Source organism: Diceros bicornis (genome assembly GCF_020826845.1).
Source record: "Diceros bicornis minor isolate mBicDic1 chromosome 30 unlocalized genomic scaffold, mDicBic1.mat.cur SUPER_30_unloc_1, whole genome shotgun sequence".
Classification (NCBI taxonomy): Eukaryota; Metazoa; Chordata; class Mammalia; order Perissodactyla; family Rhinocerotidae; genus Diceros; species Diceros bicornis.
In genome coordinates this window covers 1,665,203-1,687,019 of record NW_026690899.1, presented here as the reverse complement: position 1 = coordinate 1,687,019, position 21,817 = coordinate 1,665,203, and the positions used below count along the sequence as shown (strand labels likewise).

The 21,817-nt window shown below is 42.9% G+C and overlaps 1 long non-coding RNA gene across 1 annotated transcript; it reads left to right on the top strand.

Moving 5' to 3' along the window:
* Positions 1-2,720: 2,720 nt before the first annotated feature.
* LOC131402069 (uncharacterized) lies at positions 2,721-20,674 on the top strand. Its single transcript, XR_009218239.1, has 3 exons — positions 2,721-2,773; positions 6,004-6,119; positions 20,614-20,674. It is a non-coding gene; the product is annotated as an uncharacterized LOC131402069 (long non-coding RNA).
* The last annotated feature ends 1,143 nt before the right edge of the window (positions 20,675-21,817 follow it).

The window sequence follows — 21,817 nt, the reverse complement described above, 5'->3', positions numbered from 1 at the left end:
CCCTCTGGTTTTCTCACAAACGTCCCTACATCCTCCCTCACCCTTAATCCTTTATGTTCACCCCAACCCTTGCTCAGCTCCTCTCTCCTTCTTTCCACAGGTTATACCTATGGAGCCGCAGCCCCGACAACCACCAGTGAGTATTCCTGGCCCTGATGTCCTGGGTCCCATCGCATTTGGGGTTGGGGAGCACTTGTTCTCCTTCACCCGCTGCCCTTGGTGAGGGAAGGACCTGGAAGGGCCCTAACTCATCCCTTCTCTCTCTCTTGGGTTCTGGTGTAGAGTCCCAGCCCAGGGTGAGAAAGCCTTAGACACAGACATGTTCTCCACCACATTCTGACCCCACATGGTTTTCACTTTTATTCTCCTGAAGCCCCACACTTGGTCCTCCTTTTCCAGGTATCACATCCGTCTGTCCAGTTTTCTGCCCATCCATCTTTCTCTCCTCTGTGTTCAGTCTCTCTTATTCACCCATCTCACTCTCTTGGGCTCCTCTCATCCACAGGCTTGCTCATCCCTCTACTCACACAGTGACTCCTCCCCTCACTCTCATTTATGCTTCACCTGTGAATGGTGGTCCTGGGACAGGCACTGCTGGAGCCTGGGTGAGCCTGGGAGCTCCTCCTACTCTGTCCCTCCCTGATGACAGCCCTCTGCACAGCTCCCTAGCCAGCCACCACATCCCTGCATACTTGATCATCACCTGTGACACCAGAAGCCACCACAGGTATCTGGGGGTGCCTTTTCCTTCCCAAGAGAAGCTCTCCAGCCCCTACCAGCCAGTTGTGATCCAGGATCTGGGAAGCCAGAGTGAGAAATCTGGTTTTAGGACAATCATGCTGATCACAAAGATTATACCAATGATTCAGTCTAAGGCCAGCCTTCAGAGAGCCCCTAGTCTTGTGAATTAACACGCCATTATAACACAATGTGGGAGGTTTTGGGGAGTGGCACCTGGCATAATTTGGAGGGGAAGAGCTTGCTAGAGAAAGTTTCACCTGAATGGAGTCTTTAAGAATGAGTAGGATGGACCCTGGCAAATAGAGGATGAAGAGTTTTCCTGGCAGAGGGGAATCCATCAGCAAAGGCTCCAGCCAGAAACAGCATGCAGTATAGGGAGAATTGAAACGAATTTGGGTTGCATGAAGCATGAAGTTTAACTCGCAGTAGATGGATAAAATGAGACTGAAAGGTCAGCAGGAGCCAGATTGAGTAGAGCCTTGAGTGCCAGGTCAAGAAGGTTGAACTAAACACTGAAGGCCATAGGGAGCCATGGGTGGTACTAGAGCAGTGGTGGCCCTAGTGAGGTATTCATTTCAGAAAGATTCTTCTAGTAGTCCATGTAGAACATCCTTTAGACAGAGCATCCAGTGTGCCTGATGGGGTGTTGGTCTGGGTGAAGGAAGTTAAGACTTGAGTTGGGACAGGAATGGAGTGTATGTGAGGACGAGTGTGCAAGGTGAATGGGTATTACTGGGAGGGAGGAGGAGCTGAGCAGATATACTGGTTCTGACTTGGGTGACCACACGGGTGGGTGGTGGTGCCACTGTGAGAGAAGACGACAGATGATAATGAGTGCAGGACTCTGGTGTGGTCTCAGGCCAGCTCTCAGTGATGGCCATCGCTCTCCCTCTCGTCTTGCAGCTTTGGGGCACAACCTGAAGACCCTCACAGTCAACATCACCATCTCCACCTTCTGGTATTCATCAGACAGGAGCAACTGCTCAGCCACGTTCAACTCCACTGAGTGGGTCCTGCACAGCCTGGTGAGACCCTGGTCCCAGCAGCTCCTGGTGGGTTAAATCCCACACAGCCCCTCCTCCAACCCCTGTCCCTCCTGCTCATCCTCCTCCTCCTTCCTCCCCAGCTGGATCCTTGTTCAAGATGAACAGTCTGGGCCCCTTCCCCTTGAGTGGCATACTGGTCTCCCTCAGGTAAGACCCTCCCCTGAGCACTTGCCACTAATGACTTCATTTGTGACCACCCCTCTCTCAGTTTCCCCACTTACCTCCCATTTCCTCCTTCCTGTTCTGGCCCAAACCCCAGAGGTTTCAGAACCTCTCTCTAGATTCGCCACATCCCTCTCTCCCCAGGCCTGAGAAGGATTGGGCAGCCACCAGTGTGGACGCTGTCTGCACCCACCACCCTGACCCCGTGTGCCACCATGCCTCTGTGCTGGGAGCTGAGAGTCTCCACCTGTCTGCTCTTCCTCTCAGTGGCTCCAGGCTCTGCACCCTGGAGTTTATGCATGCAGAGAGAACACCAGCTGCATTTCCGCAGCGTCAGCTCGAACCTCAGCAACCCGGAGCCCACATCCTCGGAGTACACCGCCCTGCTGAAGGGACAGCCAGGACCAGGTTGGGTCTCCCCTCTCCCGTCTCTCCTTGCCCTGAGAGCACCTACATTCCTCTGCCTGACTTACATCTGTTAAATTATTGTTTCAATCCTTCACTTTCCCTGCGTGTCTGGGTTCTCTCACTTTCTAGAGGTGATGTCCTGGCTGCCTTCCCCATTTCTCACCTGGGTAAACTGAAGCTCAGAAAGGGGAGTACTATGCCTAAGGTCACACAATGAGTTAGGGGCAGAGCCAGGATTTGAAGTCAGGTCTCCCTTATCCCAAGGTCTGTTATCTTTCACTTGCTCCAGTGGCCCCTGCATCCCCAGGAGACATCCATCTCACCCACTCTCCCTCCCATTTGTTCTAGGTCACCAAGCTCTACAGAGCCAGCCAGCTGAGAGACATATTCCACTCCTGCCTGGTCACCGACTTGATGTAGGTTGAGGAGATTGGAAGCATTGGTTGAGCTGATGGCTGATGGCTCTGAGCTCCCGTGACACATCCTTGATCTGGAAGTCACTTACATGGTGCCCATTCTCCCCCACATCCCTGTCAGCTAATCCTACCATCTCCATACATAGGTTTTCGGGGGTTGAGAAAAGCATTAACATTTGAGGCCACCAACCTCCAGCATCCTCCTCCTCCTCTTCTTCTGGAGACTTTCAACAAATATCAGCAGTCTAACTGTGCTCTCCAATAGTGAAGCCATTAAACACATGGGGCAATTTTAATTTTTATACACCTGTTGGGATACGATTCACATATTGTGTGTGGGGGGGGGTTGTACTTTTTAGGTTTTTGTATATACAATATCTTCTAATCTGCAAAACAAAGAGTTTTACCTCTTCCCTTCCAATCTGGGTTTCTTTTATTCCTTTTTCTTGCCTAATTGCCCCCATTAGAACCTCTAGTACCTGTTATTAACATATGAGATGAGGGAAGATATCATTGTCTTGTCCCTGGTCTTAGGGGGAAATTTTCAGTCTTTCACATTGAATATGGTGTTAGCCTTGGGTTTTTCATCGATGCTATTTATAAGTTGAGAAAGTTTTATTCTATTCCTAATTTGTTGAGTGTTTTCTTTTTTAGGCCTGAAGGGCGTTGTATTTTGTGAAATTCTTTTCTATATATATGGTTGCAAATACGTGGTATTGGCCCTTATTCTATTAATATGGTGTATTACATAATCAAGTTTTCAGATATTAAGCCAACCCTTCAACTAGAGGTGAGAGATTAAGATGTTCTCAAGTCTGTCCTGGGCCTGCCACATCCCTGAGCCTTTGTGGCCTTCTAGATGCCCACAAATACACTGCAGCTTTTCAAAGCCCCCTGTGGACATCTCATTCCTCCAATTTTTCTTTTATGTTTTTGGCTCACCTCTTACCTGCCTCAACTGGAATCACTCCCTCAGGCCACTACAATAGAAAACAATTAGCGCTGATTGTTTTTACCAAGTGCCTTTGGGACCGACTTTCCACCCCGGGCAAGCTCTGAGTTAAGTAAGGACAAGCCCTGAACATGGGGCTTTTTCAGGGAGATGCCAGGCATGTCAGCTAGTGACAGTTCGATGGGGATGGTTCTTTTCAGAGCTCTAAACCCATTATGGATTATTGGCTGCTGGTTGTCTCAGCTACCATGGTTCTGAGACTGATGGTTTTCAAAGTTATGGAGGATATTGTGAGAGCAGGATGGGAATAGTGCAAGTTATAGTGACACAAAATTTGCTACCTTTATCAATATTCCACCGTGTGTCTTCACTAAAGCCTCCTCAGATTCTTACAAGCCTTTGATTAATTTCTAGGCTTCTGAAAAGTTGATTTTGACCATTTTTACCAGTGTTCTCATTGTTTTTATGCTTTTTCAAATGTCCTTACTCCAAAGTTTCAAAAATATTTTCCCTGTGGTTATTTATTTATAAATTACGTACTTGAAATTAAATTACATGAGAAATTCAGTTCCTCACTCACACACACTAGCCACATTTTAAGTGCTCGATAACAATATGGGGCTAATAATGAGTGTATTTGGTAGTGCAGACAAATGTTTACATTACTGCAGAAAGTTCTCTTGGACAGGACCCAGAATCAGGGTATCTAGAATCAGGGTAGAATTCCAGACACCCTTGTTCATCTCTTGTGCCCTTCCAGGTCTGTCCCCCACAGTAACCACACTGGAGTGGACTCCCTGTGTACCTTGCCACCTTGGCACAGAGACTGGACAGAGTTGCCATCTATGAGGAATTCCTGTGGCTGACCCAGAATGGTACCCAGCTGCAGAACTTGACCCTGGACAGGAAGAGTGTCCTTGGGGATGGTAAGGCTCCATGGTCATTGGGAAAGGAAGTGAGGCCTTTCTGGGGACTCTGGATTCCTGGGCCTGAGAGAGCATTGAACTTTCTCAGACTGGCAGGTGGTGGCACAGTCCCCCAGTCTTTCCCCACCATTGAGAGAGAGAAAAGGATACCAGTGTAATATAAGATGCCCTCACCATCTCCTAGACAGCTCTGTGACCTCAAGCTAGTCACTGCCCCTCTCTGGACATTTGTTTCTTTATCTCTGCACTGAAAGCCACTGGGCCAGATGGTCAGTGAGGGCCTCCAGCTGTGTGTGAAGCAGACTTACAGGTTTGGGGGTGGATGTGGTTCTTGATCCACAAGCTATAGTTTGCCAAGTCCCACTCTAGATGAGCACCAATGCTCTAGAACTTTCTGCAGTGGTAGAATGTTCTATATCTGTGCTGTCCAGTGCATAGCCGCATGTGGCTGTTGAGTGCTCGAAGGATGGTATTGTGACTCGTCTTTGTTGTTACTGATTTTTAATGTTACTGAGGTACTAAAATTTTTATTTTATTTAACTAAAGTTAATTTTAATTCAAAAAGAGACTTGTTGCTGCTGCATATCAGACAGCACACCTCTAAGTGGTTTTCTAGATAGAGGTACACACAGGGGGACATGCACCCCTGCCCCCATGCCCACTGGGTGCTGTGTGTCCTCCCCTCCTGGAGTTTATGTTGTAGCTGGCAATAACAAGAATAGAGAATTGAAACTTATCAATTATTTGATGTGAACAAACTCATACTTGCAGGTCGAAATCAGAGAAGACTTCCTGCAGGAAATTACATTGTAGGTTAATCCTAGAAAATGAATATTAAGCAAATAGATAAAGGAGAAGGGGATGATGTGTTTCTAGGCACGGAAGAACACTTTTCAGTGTGAATTTACAAATTTAGAGAGATCCCATAGGCTTGCCAACTGTGATGACCCATTCTCCCCCTGGCCGTCATAAGAAAGTCCATTCAAATTCACTCATCTGTGCCCAGAGGTATGAATTTGGTTTAATTTATTACACTTTTGTTCTGTGATAATGGCCTTGGATTTTTAGCAAAGTGTGCTCACTTTTTAGAGATGGAACTAAAATGGGGTGAAACATCATGATGTCTACTTGATGTTAATATTTCATTGAATAAGTGGGATTAATCAAGAGTGGCAAGTGTTAATAATTTATACATTGATGAAATATTGTTTTAATTGGATGGAATATACATTGGTAAATCTAAATGATGGATGTTTATGAGACTGTTCCCTTTATTTTTCTGTGTGTCTAAAAAGATATATTAAAAAGAGTGAAACACACTCACATGCATTCTCCATTTTATTCACTTCCAGAATATTCTCCCAACAGAGATGACACCTTGATTGTGAAGCCTGGTAAGCCTGCAGGAAGCCCCAGCCCAGGGTAGGAGGCGAGTATCTTGATGCTGTGCCTCATCGAAGAGAACCAGGTGAACAGGTTTTTGGAAGATGAGGAAAGTTGGCCAACCCTTGTCAAGGAGGCTTGAGGCACAGTGGGGTCAGCAGGAGCCCTGGGGCGATGACAGGAGGTGGTTCACCCCACCACTTGTGTCCCCAGACCTCCTTTTCTGGGCCCTCATCCTTATCTTCTTGGCGGGACTCCTGGTGCTTATACAGGCCTGACCTGCTGTCTCCTGGTAAGACATGACGTGTTGATTGTCTTCTTACTATTGGGTTGTAAGAGCTCTGTATATACTATAAATACAAGTCCTTTTCTAGGGATATGTTTTGCAGATGTTTTCTCCCAGTCTGTACATGGCTTGTCTTCTCCTTCACAACATGAGTCATTGGGGAAATGTTAGTGACAGTCATCATGAGATTCTACCACACTTGAGAATGGCTATAATTAAAAAGACTGACTATAACAAGTGTTGTTGAAGATGTCAAGTCACTGAAACTCTCATCGAGTGCTGGTGAAAAATAGCTTGGATGCGTCTTTAATAATTCCATACGTCTACCTAGCCATTCCTCTCCTAGGAATCCATCCAAGGAAAATAAACCCATATGTCTATACACAGACTTGTACACACGTGTTGATAACAACCTATTTATAGTAGACAAAAACAGAAAACAACACAAATGTCCATCTATTGGTGAATGGATACGCAAAGTGTGGTATATCCCCACCTTGAAATACTATTCAACCATAAAAATGAATGAATTATTTTTTTCTTTTTTAATTATTTTATTGAAATTATAAATTATAAAGGGTTTTAACATTGTGTAATTTCGGGTGTTCATTATTATTTGTGACTTTCTGTATAGACTGCATCGTGCTCAGCACCAGTAGTCTAACTTTTATCCATCACCATGCATATGTGTCCATTTAACTCTTTCACTCAACACCCAGCCCCCTTCCCCTCTGGAAACCACTAATCTGTTCTCTTTATTCCTTTGTATATTTATCTTCTACATATGAGTGAAATCATGCATATTTGTCTTTGTCTGGCTTATTTCATTTAATATCATACCCTCAAGGTGCATCTAGGTTGATGCAAACAGGACAATCTTGTCTTTTTTTTTCTGGCTGAGTAGTATCCCATTGTATATAATACATACCACATCTTTATCCATTCATCTGTAGCAGGGCACTTGGGTTACTTTCATGTCTTGGCTATTGTGAATAGTGCTGCAGTGAGCGCAAGGGTGCATAAATCTCTTTGAATTGTTGATTTCAATTTCTTCGGATAAATAGCCAGTAGAGGGATAGCTGGAAGGTATGGTATTTCTATTTTTATTTTTTTGAGAAATCTCCATATTGTTTTCCCTGGTGGCTGCACCAGTTTACACTCCCACCAGCAGTGTGTGAGGGTGGGCTTTTCTCCTTATCCTCTCCAACATTTGTTATTTTTTGTCTTGGGAATTATGGCCATTCTGACAGGTGTAGTTTTGATTTGAATATCCCTAATAATTAGTGATGTTATACATCTTTCCATTTGTCTGATGGCGTTCCATATATCTTCTTTGGAAATATGTCTGTTCATATCCTCGACACATTTTTAGATTGGATTGTCTGTTTTTTTGTTGTTGGGTTGTATGAGTCGCTTATGTATTTTGGAGATTAACCCCTTGTCAGATATATGATTTGCAAATATTTTCTCTCAGTTGGTGGGTTGTCTTTTCGTGTGTTTTTTTTTTTTTTTTACTTGTGAGGAAGATCAGCCCTGAACTAACATCCGAGTTAATCCTCCTCTTTTTTTCTAAGGAAGACCGGCTCTGAGCTAACATCTATTGCCAATCTTCCTCCTTTTTTTTTCCCGCAAAGTCCCAGTTGATAGTTGTATATCATAGTTGCAAATCCTTCTAGTTGCTGTATGTGGGACATGGCCTCAGCATAGCCGGACAAGTGGTGAGTCTGTGCATGTCCGGGATCCGAACCTGGGGCGCCAGTAGAGGAGCGTGCATACTTAACCATTAAGCCACGGGCTCAGCCCTGTCTTTTCGTTTTGTTCATCATTTCCTTTGCCTTGCAGAAGGCTTTTAGTCTCATGTAGTCCCATTTGTATATTTTTTCTTTTCTTTCCCTTGCCTGAGTAGACATGGTATTGGGAAGGGTGCAGCAAAGACCGATGTCAAAGACTGTACTGCGTATATTTTCTTCTAGGAGTTTTATGGTTTCAAGTGTTAGATTCAAGCTTTTTATCCATTTCGAGTTAATTTTTGTGTATGGTGGAAGATAATGATCTACTTTCATTCTTTTGCATGTGTCTGTCCTGTTTTCCCAACAGCATTTATTGAAGAGATTTTCCTTTCTCCATTGTATGATCTTGGCTCCTTTGTGAGAGATTAACTGACTACAGATGTGTGATTTTCTGTCTGGGCTTCCAGTTCTGTTCCATTCATCTATGAGTCTGTTTTTGTGCCAGTACCATGCCATTTTCATTACTATAGCTATGTAATATATTTTCAAGTTAGGATTGTGATGCCTCCAGCTTTGTTCTTTCTTCTCAGGATTGCTTTGGCTATTTGAGGCCTTTTGTTATTCCATGTATATTTTAGGATTCTGTGTTCTATTTCTATGAAGAATGTCATTGGGATTCTGATAGGGATTACATTGGATCTGTAGATTACTTTAGGTAATATGGACATTTTAACTGTGTTTATTCTTCCAATCCATGTGCATGGAATATCTTCCCATTACTTCAGGTCTTCATGGATTTCTTTCAATAATGTCTTATAGTTTTCATTGTATAGGTCTTTAACCTCTTTGGTTAAATTTATCCCTAGACACTTTTTTCTTTTTGTTGCATTGTAAATGGGATTGTATTCTTGAGTTCTCTTGCTGTTAGTTCATTATTAGAGTATAGAAATGCAACTGATTGGGGTAAGTTGATTTTGTACGCTGCAACTTTGCTGTAATTGTTGATTATTTCTAATAGTTTTCTGATGGATTCTTTAGGGTTTTCTATATTTACAATCATGTCATCTGCAAACAGCAAGAGTTTCCTTTCTTCCTTTCCAATTTGGATTCCTTTTGTTTTCTTTTTCCAGCCTAATTGCTCTGTCCAAAACCTCCAGTACTATGTTGAATGGGAGTGGCGAGAGTGGGCACATTTGTCTTCTTCCTGTTCTCAGAGGAATGGCTTTAAGTTTTTCGCCATTAAGTATGATGTTGTCTGTGGGTTTGTGATATATGACCTTTGTTGTGTTGAGGTACTTTCCTTCTATACCCATTTTATTGAGAGTTTTTATCATAAATGGATGTTGGATCTTGTCAAATCCTTTCTCTGCGTCTTTGGAGAGGATCATGTGATTTTTATTCCTCATTTTATTAATGTGGTGTATCACATTGATTTCCGGATGTTGAACCATCCCTGCATCCCTGGTATAAATTCCACTTGATCATCTTATATGATCCTTTTAATATATTGCTGTGTTCGATTTGGTGATATTTAGCTGAGGATTTTTGCATCTGTGTTCATCAGTGATATTGGCCTATAATACTCCTTCTTTGTGCTATCCTTGCCTGCTTTTGCTGTCAGGGTGACGTTGGCCTCATAGAATGAATTAAGAAGTGTTCCATCTTCTTCAATTGTTTCGAATAGTTTGAGAAGCATAGGTATTAAATCTTGTTTGAATATTTGGTAGAATTCTCCATAGAAGACATCTGGTCCTTGACTTTTCTTTTTTGGGAGTTTTTTGATGACCATTTCGATCTCTTTACTTGTGATTGGTCTGTTCATTTATTCTATTTCTTCTTGAGTCAGTTTTGGGAGGTTGTATGAATTTATCTATTTCTTTTAGGATATCCAATTTGGTGACATGTAAGTTGTTCAGTGTATTCTCTTACCGTCCTTTGGATTTCTGTGGTATCTGTTGTAATTTCTAATCTTTCATTTCTAATTTTATGTCTTTGAGCCTTCTCCCTTTTTTTCTTAGTGTGTCTGGCTAATGGTCTGTCAATTTTGTTTCAGTCTTCTCAAAGAACCAGCTCTTTGTTTCATTGATCCTTTCTACAGTTTTTTTTAGTCTCTATTTCATTTATTTCTGCTCTAATTTTTATTATTTCCCTCATTCTGCTGACTTTGGGCTTCATTTGTTCTTCATTTTCTGGTTCTATTAGGTGTAGTTTAAGGTTACTTATCTGGTATTTTTCTTGTTTGTTGAGGTGCGCTTGTATTGCTATGAATTTCCTTCTTAGAACTGCTTTTGCTGCATCCCATAAGAGTTGTTTTGTTGTCTTTTCATTTTCATTTGTCTTCAGGTATTTTTTGATTTCTCCTTTGATTTGTTCATGGATCCAATGTTTCTTCAGTCGTGTGTTCTTTAGTGTCCACATATTTGTGACTTCCCCATCTTTTGTACTGTAGTTGATTTCTAGTGTCATAGCATTGTGGTCAGAAAAGAAGCTTGTTATGATTTCAATCTTAAATTTATTCAGGCTTGCCTTGTTTCACAACATATGGTCTATCGTTGAGAATGTTCCATGTGCACTTAAGAAGAATGTGTATTCTGCTGTTTTGGGAGGGTATGCTCTCTCTATATCCATTAAGATCATCTGATCATATGTTTCATTTAATTCCACTATTGTTGCCTTTCTCTGCATGGTCTATCCATGGATGTAAGTGGGGTGTTCAGGTCCCCTGCTATTATCGTGTTGCTGTTAATTTCTCCATTTAGGTCTCTTAATAGTTGCTTTATATTCGTTTGTGCTGCTCTGTTAGGTGCATACATCTTTATAAGTGTTATGTCCTCTTGGTGGAAAGTCCCCTTTATCATTATATACAGCCCCTCTTTGTCTCTCATAGTCTTTTTTATCTTGAAGTCTGCTTTGTCTGATATAAGTATGGCACCACTTACTTTCTTTTATTTGCCATTTTCTTGGAGTATTGTCTCCCATCCCTTTATTCTGAGCCTGTTTGTTTTTAGAGCTGAGATGTGTTTCCTGGAGGCAGCATATTGTTGGGTCTTGTTTTCTAATCCGCCCCACCACTTTGTGTCTGTTGATTGGAGAATTCAATCGATTTACATTTAGAGTGATTACTGATACATGAGGACTTAATCCCACCTCATCTATATTTCCATTGTTTCTCTTCCTTTGTGTTTCTGACTACCATTTCATTTTGGGGGTTTTCTGTGGAGGTTTTCTCTTTTTTTATGATCTATGGCTCTGCTCTGATTTTTTGTTTGCTGGTTACTGTGAGGTTTGTATGAAGATCTCATAGATGAGATAGTCCATCTTCTGATAGCCTCTTATCTCCATTAGTCTAAGCAGGTTCCATCCCTTTCTTCTTCTCCTTCTGAGTTATTGTTGTCACATGTTATTCATTTTTGAGTTGTGCATTTGTAACTAAGTTGAAGTGTTTATTGTTACTTTTGATGCTTTCCTTCCCTTCTTCTTTTACGTTATAATTAATTATTTGCTACCTTGTTGTGAAACACAGCTGTAGCTTTCTGACTTTGTCTGTCTATTTATCACTCTGGTCAAAGATTTGTAAACATTTGCCTTCTTTTTGTTTCAGGTATGAGGGCGTCTTGATCATTGCTTGTATGGGAGATCTAGTGTCAATGAAATCCCTCAGCCTTTGTTTATCTGGGAAAACTTCTATTTCTCCATTGTATCATAAGGATCATTTCACTGGATAGAGTATTCTTGGCTGAAAGTTTTTTCTTTCAGTATTTGTAATATATCTTTCCATTGTTTCCTTGCCTGTAAATTTTCTGCCAAGAAATATGCTGAAAACATGATGGGGGTTCCTATGTAGGTTATTTTCTTCTATCTTGCTTCCCTTAATATTTTTTCTTTGTCATTGGCTTTTGCCAATGTTACTATCACATACCTTGGAGAAGGTCTTATAACATTGATGTAATTAGGCGTTCTCTTGGCTTCATGTACTTGTAGGTCCGGTTCTTCCCCAGGTTTGGGAAGTTCTCAGCTATTATTTCTTTGAACAAGCTCTCTGCTCCTTTCTCCCTCTTTGCTCCCTCTGGAATACGTATAATTCTTATGTTGCTTTTATAATTGAGTCATATATTTCTCCAAGAATTCCTTTAATTTTTAAAAATCTGAGTTCTCTCTCCTCATCCACTGGAAGCATTTCTATATTTCTATCCTCTAAATCACTAATTCTTTCATCCATAATATCAGCTCTATTTTTTAAGGATTCTAGATTCTTTTTTATCTCATTAATTATGTTCTTCACATCCAGAATTTCTGCTTGTTTTTTTAATAGTTTCAGTTTCTTTAATGAAGTATTCATTTTCCTTATTAATTTTATTCCTGAGTTCGTTGAACTGTCTGAACATTATTGTAACTTGGCGAGTTTCTTTATGACAGTTATTTTGAATTTTCTGTCATTTAGATTGTAAATTTCTGTGACTTCAAGGTTCATTTCTGGAGATTTGTCATTTCCTTCTGCTCTGAATTGTTAGTGTAGTTTCTTATGGTGTTTGATGAACTAATCTTTTGCCTGCGTATTTGTGGTAGTATCGGGTCACAGATTCCACCTGCTACCGCTGTGGGGGAAGCATGAGCTGTGTCTCTGATCCCACCCCATACGCTGGAAGTTGTGTGGGTACAGTGGCTGTTCCCACCCGCTGGGAAAGCATTCACAATGGGCTCAGAGCTGCTGCTACACAGAGACACGTACCCAGTTGTGAGACCGCAGCACTAGTATGGGTAATTGTGCCATCTCGGAAAGTATTTGCATGTGCGCGCATATCTGCTGCTGCCTTTTCTTATGCTCATGCCAGCCTCTGTGCTTGGCGGATGGGACTTCTTCACAGGTTCCGAGCATTCCCCAATCATTGGGACTGCAGTGGCACGGTGGGCTTTCCAACCACCCAGGAAAGCATTCATGTGCAGGTCCAGGGCTGCCGCCAACCCCTCCCAGAGTTGCACCAAGATGCATTCCTTCTTTTGCGGATGCAGCAGTACTATTGGCTCTCACGCCAACCTGGGAAGCACTCAGGCGTGTGTACAGTGCTGCCAGGGAAGTCTTGGGGATAAGAATGAATTCATAGTACATGCAATGACAAGCATAAATCTCAGAATAATTATGCTGAGTGAAAGAAGCCAGTAAAAAATGAGTACATAGTATATGATCCCATTTATAAAAATTCTTGGAAAATCTATAGGGACATATACCAGATCACTGGTTGCCTGGGAATGAGAATGTGTTTGCAAATGGCAGGGAAGGAGGAATTAAAATGAGCATGAGGAAATTTGGGATGGATGGGTGTTCCTTTTCCTGATTGTGGTGATGGTTCAATAAGTTATAATCAAAATGTATCAAATTGTTCACTTTAAATGTATGCAGTTTACTGTATGTCGTTAATACCTCAATTATGCTAGAACATGTAGGGGAAAGAGAGGGAGAGAGAGCCAAAAGAGGGAAAAGGGGAGGACAAGAGGACTGAGGGTGAAAATTAAGTGGAAAAAAGGAAGAGGGCGACATAGGAGGCATCAGGTCTCTGTGGCTTTGGCATCTCCTTCCCCTGGAGTCTCCCATACTGGGCAGCTGACTGGACCATTCTGATGCACTCTCCTCACCTCAGAAGTCACTGTCTGTCAGCAGAAGAAGGAGGGCAACTGTGAGCTCCACGGATGACGTCTGGGCTATTACCTGCCTCATGGCGACCTATGGAAGCTGCGTTGACTAGATCTGACTAGGTCTGATGTCCCGTTTTCCCAGCTGGTGTCCAGAGGATCTTGGCTGGAACATAACGAACCTACATTGGACGGACACAGGCTCCGAGCCTTTCTAGACTTGGCCCCTAATTGGCTCACAGGGGACTGTGCTGAAAGATTTCACCTTCCTTAAGTCCTGACAATGACTACAATTTCTGTCCTGTGGTGTCACACCAGTTCATCCCTCAGGGACACCAGAATTGGTGAAACAAGCACAGATATTGCCATCGTGTAAAATCGAATCCCCAATTCAGTGCAAGGTTTCCCTTCTTGGGAAACTTTGGAACATCCCTCCCCTTGAGTCTGTGCAGCCATCACACCCTGCTCAGTTCCTCCATATTCCTCCCCCACTGAAGGCCTGGCAGTCTCAGGTTCCCCTTTTCTGCTTCATTCTCTGAAGCTCAGATTCACCAGGACTTCCAGATCAATCTCCCTCGATGGCTCCTCTACCCACTCATGGGTCCTCCATGATGAGAAACAGGCCAAGTTGGGAGGAATGGGTGAGACATGACTCTGCAGTCACCTTGGGCCTTGGGAGCTGAAATGACTAGGTGTCTGGGAAGCCTGAATCCCAGAGTAACACCAAGGCTCTGGGAAGAGAGTATCTGCTCTGGTTTTAAAAGTGAATAAAACTCGGCGGGAGAAAACTGAGGGAAAAGAAAGAGTCTTTTTTCATCTTTCTCTGTACAGGGTCCAATTAGCCACACAGCAGAGGCTCCCCAACAAGCAGTCTAGAGCATCCCAGGTATGAGGCAGGCTGCGCTGTTCTGCCGTGGGTCTGTGGGAACAGATTACATTATCTGTACACACTGTGCAGACGACCACAGGTGAAAATACCGAAGGGCTGAGAATTAAACTCACAGTCATGCCACTCTCTCATAATTTTTGTGTGTGAGCTTCACATTCTCAATCTTAAGCAGTGATTCTCTGAGAATGCACACTTGAAGATTATAATGTTTAATAATATTATTAATGATTGCATACATTATAAGTTATACATTGTATAGTATAATTATAAATTAATGTTTAATTATTATTATACATTAATATATTATTATATATTACATTATTATAATAATATCATTATAATGATTAATAATAGCTATGATTATTGACTAATTTCTGCTAAGCAACTTGACTGGCAAGCTCTGTGTGTATTATCTTAGTTACAGTTACTATTTTTAGGGTTTTATTCCCATTTTAAGCTAAAAATAAGGAGGCTCAGATATATTAAATAAGTTGACAAAGAAGGAAAATAATTACTACAAAGCCTAAATAAACACCTATTCAAAATGTGTGTCAAAGAAAGAAAGATGTTATCTGACTTACAAACAGACTCAAAGTTGACCTCCCACAGGCCCACAGTGAAAGAAGCGGTAAAGAGTGTACATCAAGAAGAAGAAATGTGAACCCAGGAAAACATAACAGGAGTCACGAGGAAAGGAAAAAACAGTCTGTCTAATTTAGTATTAGTTTTAAAACAAGACATTAAAAACACATTCGAACCAAAATTCCAGATGATTACCACATGGAAGAATAGAGGAGAGAAGACTTAGCTAAAAAATACCTCATTTTTTAGGGAAGATATAAATACTAAGATACTCTATTATTGTTTAACACATTGCTCTCAGAAACTGATAAATCTGTGGGACAAAAGTAGGTAATGATAAAGAGGATTTGAAGAGTGCAACATACTCGATCAGGCAAATAGACAAATCCCAACACACTGGCTTATTGTGAGACTTGTGACGCTGAAAACAGTCGTTCTCCTGACAACAGGATACCACAATGGCATATCAATTTTCATGAATGAAACTTCCAACACATATAAATCTAAAAAAAGGGAAAATACAGTATTTCATTATGTGCGGCTGTGATTCAACATGCAACAAATACTAGAAAAATAGAGACCCAGAAGTAGGTGTCTTTTTTGAGAAGACAGATATAACAGCTCTTTCGTGAAATATTATGTTGGAATCTATTGGAATATTACACAAAAAGGACAATCCATTTGGACTATGTAATTTTTCTCTGTGACTGTGAGGGCAAAATCGAAAGAATCCCCTGACTGTGATAACTCTCTGTTGATCTTAAAATACAAATGTATAACACTCAGGAAAGGAAAATGAGAGAACAAAATGAGAAAGAAAGAAATCCTTTCTCTCCTCACCTGAAACCCAATCTCTCACCTCAGAAGGTTCACTGTCTGTATCTTCTCTGTCATGCAAAGGAATCAAAGAAAAGAAAACTATTGGTATATATTAAAGTTTCAAGAGCTCAAAGCAAGAAGACATCAGGACCCCTGCAGAGGCATTAATTTAGAATGAGCTCCATGTCATCTGCACCGTTTTGTCTTTTCTTCATCATGTTTGTCGGGACATCCTTCTTGGCCCCTCAATCTCCCTGCCTCACTAGCAAGTCTGTCTGCATGAATGCTACCGCCAGGCTCTCTCTTGCTGTCTTCACTTTCTCTTCCTGTTTCCTGATATCCTCCTCAGTCACCAGAAATTGTTTGCAAAGGAGCTGTGGGATGTACAGAGCAGCTCCTGGGATCGTCTCTGCTGAATCTCAAGACCAGGCAGGGGTGGGCATGGTACTGGAGTTCAGACCACCTGCGAGCACACATGACAGGGATGCACCTATGCAACTAAGTGCAAGATTCAGCAGGGCTTTGGCAAGGTCCAAAGGACTTAACAGTTCTCCTGCACTCTGCAGGCCTGGAGACCTTGCAGTCTCTTCTGCCAGCAGAGTTGTTGGGGCTGCTCCAAGGTTTCCTCCCTTTGATGGCATCTGACCTCATTGCCAGGATAGGATGAGATTCTAGTAACTGGCCTCTTGAATATGTAACTGGACATCCTCAAAGGGATGGAGATGCTCAAACCAGGCTTTGGGTTGGATTGGTTTCCACAATTATGTCGCTTCCTCTGTGATGATTTGACCATCATACTTCTTTTCCTCTTACCCTATAAAAATAAATTGTGACTGTGGATCAGAGTGATAAACGAAGCCTGCCTTCCCAGGACAATTATGTCAGATGCCTTGTACTTCTACCCTCCCTCTCTCCCTGTGGGTATTAATCTCAACCTGTGTCCTGGGACATCATCAACGAGATTTGGGTCAAGAACAGAAAGCTCGAGATCAAAACTCAGGACTACTGCATGTCGTTTCTTCTCCCCCATGTTGTTAGACACTTATGAGTACGATTTTATTCTCATTTTGTCCTTGTCACTCTCAACAACAAAATCCCTGGTGCTCTCTGTCAGGACACACTGTCCCCAGTCTTTTTCTAAATCCCAAATCATACCATTCTTCTGTACTATATGACTATTCATTTAATAAGCCCATTGACCAGTTGGTGTTCATAGCTCCAATAGAGCTTAAGTCAGTAGTGAAATTATCATCCACCCCACTCCTATTGACTGTTATTTGACAACTGTGAACATTAAATCTCAGTACAGAGAATATGTCTGAAAAAACTCAACTTCCAAATGGAGATTGTGCTGTAAGTGGGAAGTACACACTGGATTTATTAAACCCACGAAAAAAAATGTAAACTCTCTCATTATGAAGTTTTGTGTAGAGTGCACCCACATTGATGATATCTTGGTTATAGTGGGTTAAAATATACTATTAAGACTAGTTTCACATGTTGGCTTTCATTTTTTAAAATGTGGCTGTTAAGAAAAAAATTAAATTCGATAATATAGAGTGCTTAATGTTACTATGGGACAGTGCTGTTGAAGCCATCAGTGAAAATAAAGTCCAGAGACAGTGGTTAGGGAAATTTTTTCCCTAGAAAATGAGTCTACACTGACCCACACTGCAAGATGCAGTAAAAACTGTCATACACACACACAGACACACTGACAGAATGAAAAAAACCTCTTCCTAGAGTCCCACCTCTTCTCCCATGGCATGAGGTTGCACTCCTACTTAGTCCTAAGTGGACTAATCTCAAGAAAGAAGGCAGAAGTCAAGGTAATTTACCAGTTAGGAAGATCTAAAACCAGAGACTAAAACTCAAGATATGTGACGAATTTCCTGTCCTGGCTTCTGTTATTTTTTCAATATGATAGGGAGACTTTTCCAAGGAGGGTTGTTTTAAAACTCACATTTTCTTTACTATGTAAAAATAGACAGGCTATGTAAAGAATAATTACTCTAGCCAATCAATGAAAAGGAGATGATAGAACACGAATACCCTTATTATAAGTCACTCCTCGATTAGAGAGTCAGGGAACAGCTGACATTGGGTTAATTTGGCCTTAATTAGGCTGATTCTGATTTCATGATTGTCATATTGATTGTATTATGCTAGAACCTACGAAACTTCCCAGCCTCCCTACTATTTAACCACCAAGGCCCACCAACCAGACCAGTCCTTGCTGACACATCCCCTGCCTCCATCCCTTCTGACAACACCTGGAGGATTTTCCCCAAATCCCACTCTGTCCCTGCGCTCTTCAACCTGCCCTAGGGCCAGGGAATCATTTTCTCCAAGGCTCAGGATCTGTGTGTGTCCAACTCTGGGGATGGCACTTCTCGCTCTAGTGAAGACAGGGATCAGAGTGCAGACCCTGTGAGCTGCAGCAATTGGACAAAGACTGGGGTTTGCTGACAGAAAAGAACCTTTAGTGGGCACGGTTACCAGGGTCCAAGAAGCCCCAGTGATTCCTCCAGGGAATGTGATGCAGGAGAGAGCAGGAATGTCTGCCAGTGGTTCGGCTTAGGAATGCCTGTAGGATGACATAGGTGACATTGGTAATGCATTCGCCAATGTTGTTCAATCATTTATTCATCGTATGTCTTGGAGTGATTTCTGCATACATCCAGACAACAGGCTCACCCTCTGGGGCTCACAAGCAGCGTCAGAAGAATTTCTAAATTTTATTTCTAATATATAGGTACAGCACTGGTAATACACTAGGTGTTCCAAGCATTTTTCAAACATTAACTCCGTTAATACTCTCCATAAACCTGCAAAATATGTATGCTGAGCATTATTGCCAACTGACAGATGAAGAAACTGAGGCACCAATCAGGTAAAGAACTCAGTCAATACAAATATCTAATAAGGGATTGAGCTGGAATATGGACGTGAGGAGTTAGCTCCATAGTCTGTGCTCTTAACCATGACATTTACTCTCTAAAGACTTCACATCATGAAAAAATTTGATCAGTTATCCATTTTCTTGGTGCATTGAGTAGCCACACTATTTTATCTGTGTCTGAAAAATAGAATACCTGCGTAGAAACTACTGCACATACACACTCACATTACATCTACCAATGTCTCCAGTCTCTGAAAATTAATACAGAGAACATGTCAGAATGTTTCTTGTCCAGGTTGGGAGGACTCTGAGGAAATCTCAGTGTTGATATAAGAAGCTGAAGACAGGCTGGGAGTGGGTCTCAGGGGAAAGGTGTCCTCAGGAGTCACCATTGAATGTCAACATTTATGGGAGGGTCTCAGCAATGACTGAATTCAGGATCTGGTGGTGTTTTAACCTGGTGTTTATCTTCTGGCTGTGGGTTTATGGTGATGCAGCACAGGGAGAGGGGATGGTTCACTGTGTTCTTGGGGAAACCAGACCCATGAAAGAGAGGGAATGATGGTTTCCTTAAACAATAGACTCGTGGTGGGAAAAATTCGGCTTGGAAGAGACAGTCCTGTGCCTGGTATAAGCAGAAGGAGTTGCCTCTGCTTCAGCGAAAGCAGACAGCCCTTCCTCATGCACTCATTTTATCTCAATGGGAGGAAGGAGGAGGAAATCATGTAATGATCTTCTGGATGTGAAATTTGTGATGGTAGAGACTGTGCTAGGAGGTTCTGAAAGGCTGCCCTGAGGCATTTCAGACCTTTGCTGTGACCAGAATGACAAGTGTAAGCACCCCTGCGTATGTCTGGGAAGAGTTAGTGCTTCAAGGAGAAGGCTCCCTGGTGCAGAGACTCACAAGAAGAAGCGAGTTTGACCAGGGAAGGTCAGAAATGTGGCCAGTGTGGCTGGAGGGAGCCTGAGAAGAGAGAGGAGTGGAGAGAGGAGGATGATCAGGCTGGATCCTGGGACATGGTAGACTGTTACTTTCTGTTCCTCTGTGACAATATTACTCCAAAAGTTGCCACCTATAAAGTACAGATATTTAACATCTCACAATTTCTGTGAGCCAAGCATCAGGCATGGCTTAGCTGGGTGCCTCTGCCTCAAACTCTCTGTGAAGCAGGGGCTGTGGCCTCCACAGGGCTCCAATGGGGGAAGATTTCCACCCAAGATCACTCACATGGGTTTTGTCAGGATCTATTTGGACTGAGAGTCTGAGCTCCTGTCTGTCTGTTGGCTGGACACTCCCTCAGTTCTCTCCTATGGAGCCTCTACGTAGTGCAACTGACAACATCAGCACTTGCATTCCCAGTTCTGTTGATTTGATAGAGAGCGATAGTTAGAGCGAGAGAGAGAGAGAGAGATAGAGATGGAAACAGAAGGATGGAGGTAAGTAGGGAACCCAAGTAAGTCAGTAAGTGGGAAGTGACAGAGGTTTTGTAATTAAAACTTGGAAATGACATCCCATCACCTTGACTGTGTTCTGTTGTTCAGAAGCCGGATACTGACCACTTAGTGGTGACACAAGGATGTGTATTCCAGGAGGCAAGGAGCATTGGGAACATTGTGGAGGCTCCCACCACGTAGGCCAACATGAGGATCTTGGGACTGATTCTGAGTAAAACAGGGCACCGTGGAAGGCTTAATGCCAGTGGATCACAATGTCTGAATTTCCTCTAATTTCAACCCCTTCAGGATGCAGACCAGAAAATGAGGCTCAGAGCGGCAGTGACTTACCAAAGATCACACATCTGGGACCCAGAGAAGTTGTGACTGGTATTCTATGTGATGTCCTACTCCTTGTACTTCTTCCATCTCTAAGTGTGTGCATTAGACACATGTGACACCAGCCCACAGGTGTTGTAGGTATTATCGCATATACACCTGATGAGGTCCCTAGGAAGCTGTTTTTAGTGCAATCCTCATTGTGCAGCTTGGGAGACTGGGGAGATCTTGAGAGGCACAGCAGCTTTTCCAGGACACAGAACTGGTAGGAAAAAAGAGGTCTGACCTCAGCTCTGTCTCCTCAAAGCTGGGGCCTGGATCCACTCCCAAGGAGCTGTGGGAAGGTTGGTGATGGGTATTTGTGTACAGTGATGGAGATGACATAGGCAAGGAGGGAGAGCAGCCAACAGCCTAGTGGGGGACTTGGGTGGGTCTCATTGAAGTAAGGGGTCAAGTAATAGAACCTTGAAGAAGTGACCTCAATTCCTTGGTGACAGCCCCCAACAGAACTTAGAACTCTGGTTACCAGGCACCCACATTGTAATCACAGCATCCTGTCCAGTTCATTTGAGTGGAGACACTCTACACAGCAGGATGTTCTCGTGTTGTCCCATGACTTTCCGAGGCTCTGGCCCCCAGAAAGCCCAGAATGAGAGCGTGTTAAGTCACTTTAGACGTTGGCTCAGCCCTCACCTCGAATGTGTGTGGCCTTTTGGCAGAAGGAACCATCAGATAACAGTTTAGGCCAGGGCAGGCCACTCTAGGTAAGGCCAGAACTGTGATCCCAAAAGAACAGCCCCACACCCCTTGACCCTCATTGTGTGTGTGTGTGTGCGAGGTGGAGTTAGGGAAGTTGGGGATGTGGAGGATCCAGGCTGGGCAGGAGCAGGAAGCTAGATGGTGGGAGTCGTTCAGTCTGTCATGTTGGTACTCAAGATCTTGGCTGCAGGAGAGGAAGTTAAGTGCTGGGGAGCAAGCTCCTCTATCCGCATGTGAATGCCAGGACCTCAAGGTGCCTCGGATTCCTTCCCTGGTGGAGTCTGTGCAGATGCCGCTCTGTGCCTGATCTGTGTTGGGGTTTCCCACTGTGGCAAAGTCCAGGCAGGCCCCTGATCCCCCCTGGCCTGAGTGCTGCGCACTGTCACTGCAGAGCTGCACCCAGGAGATGGTCGAG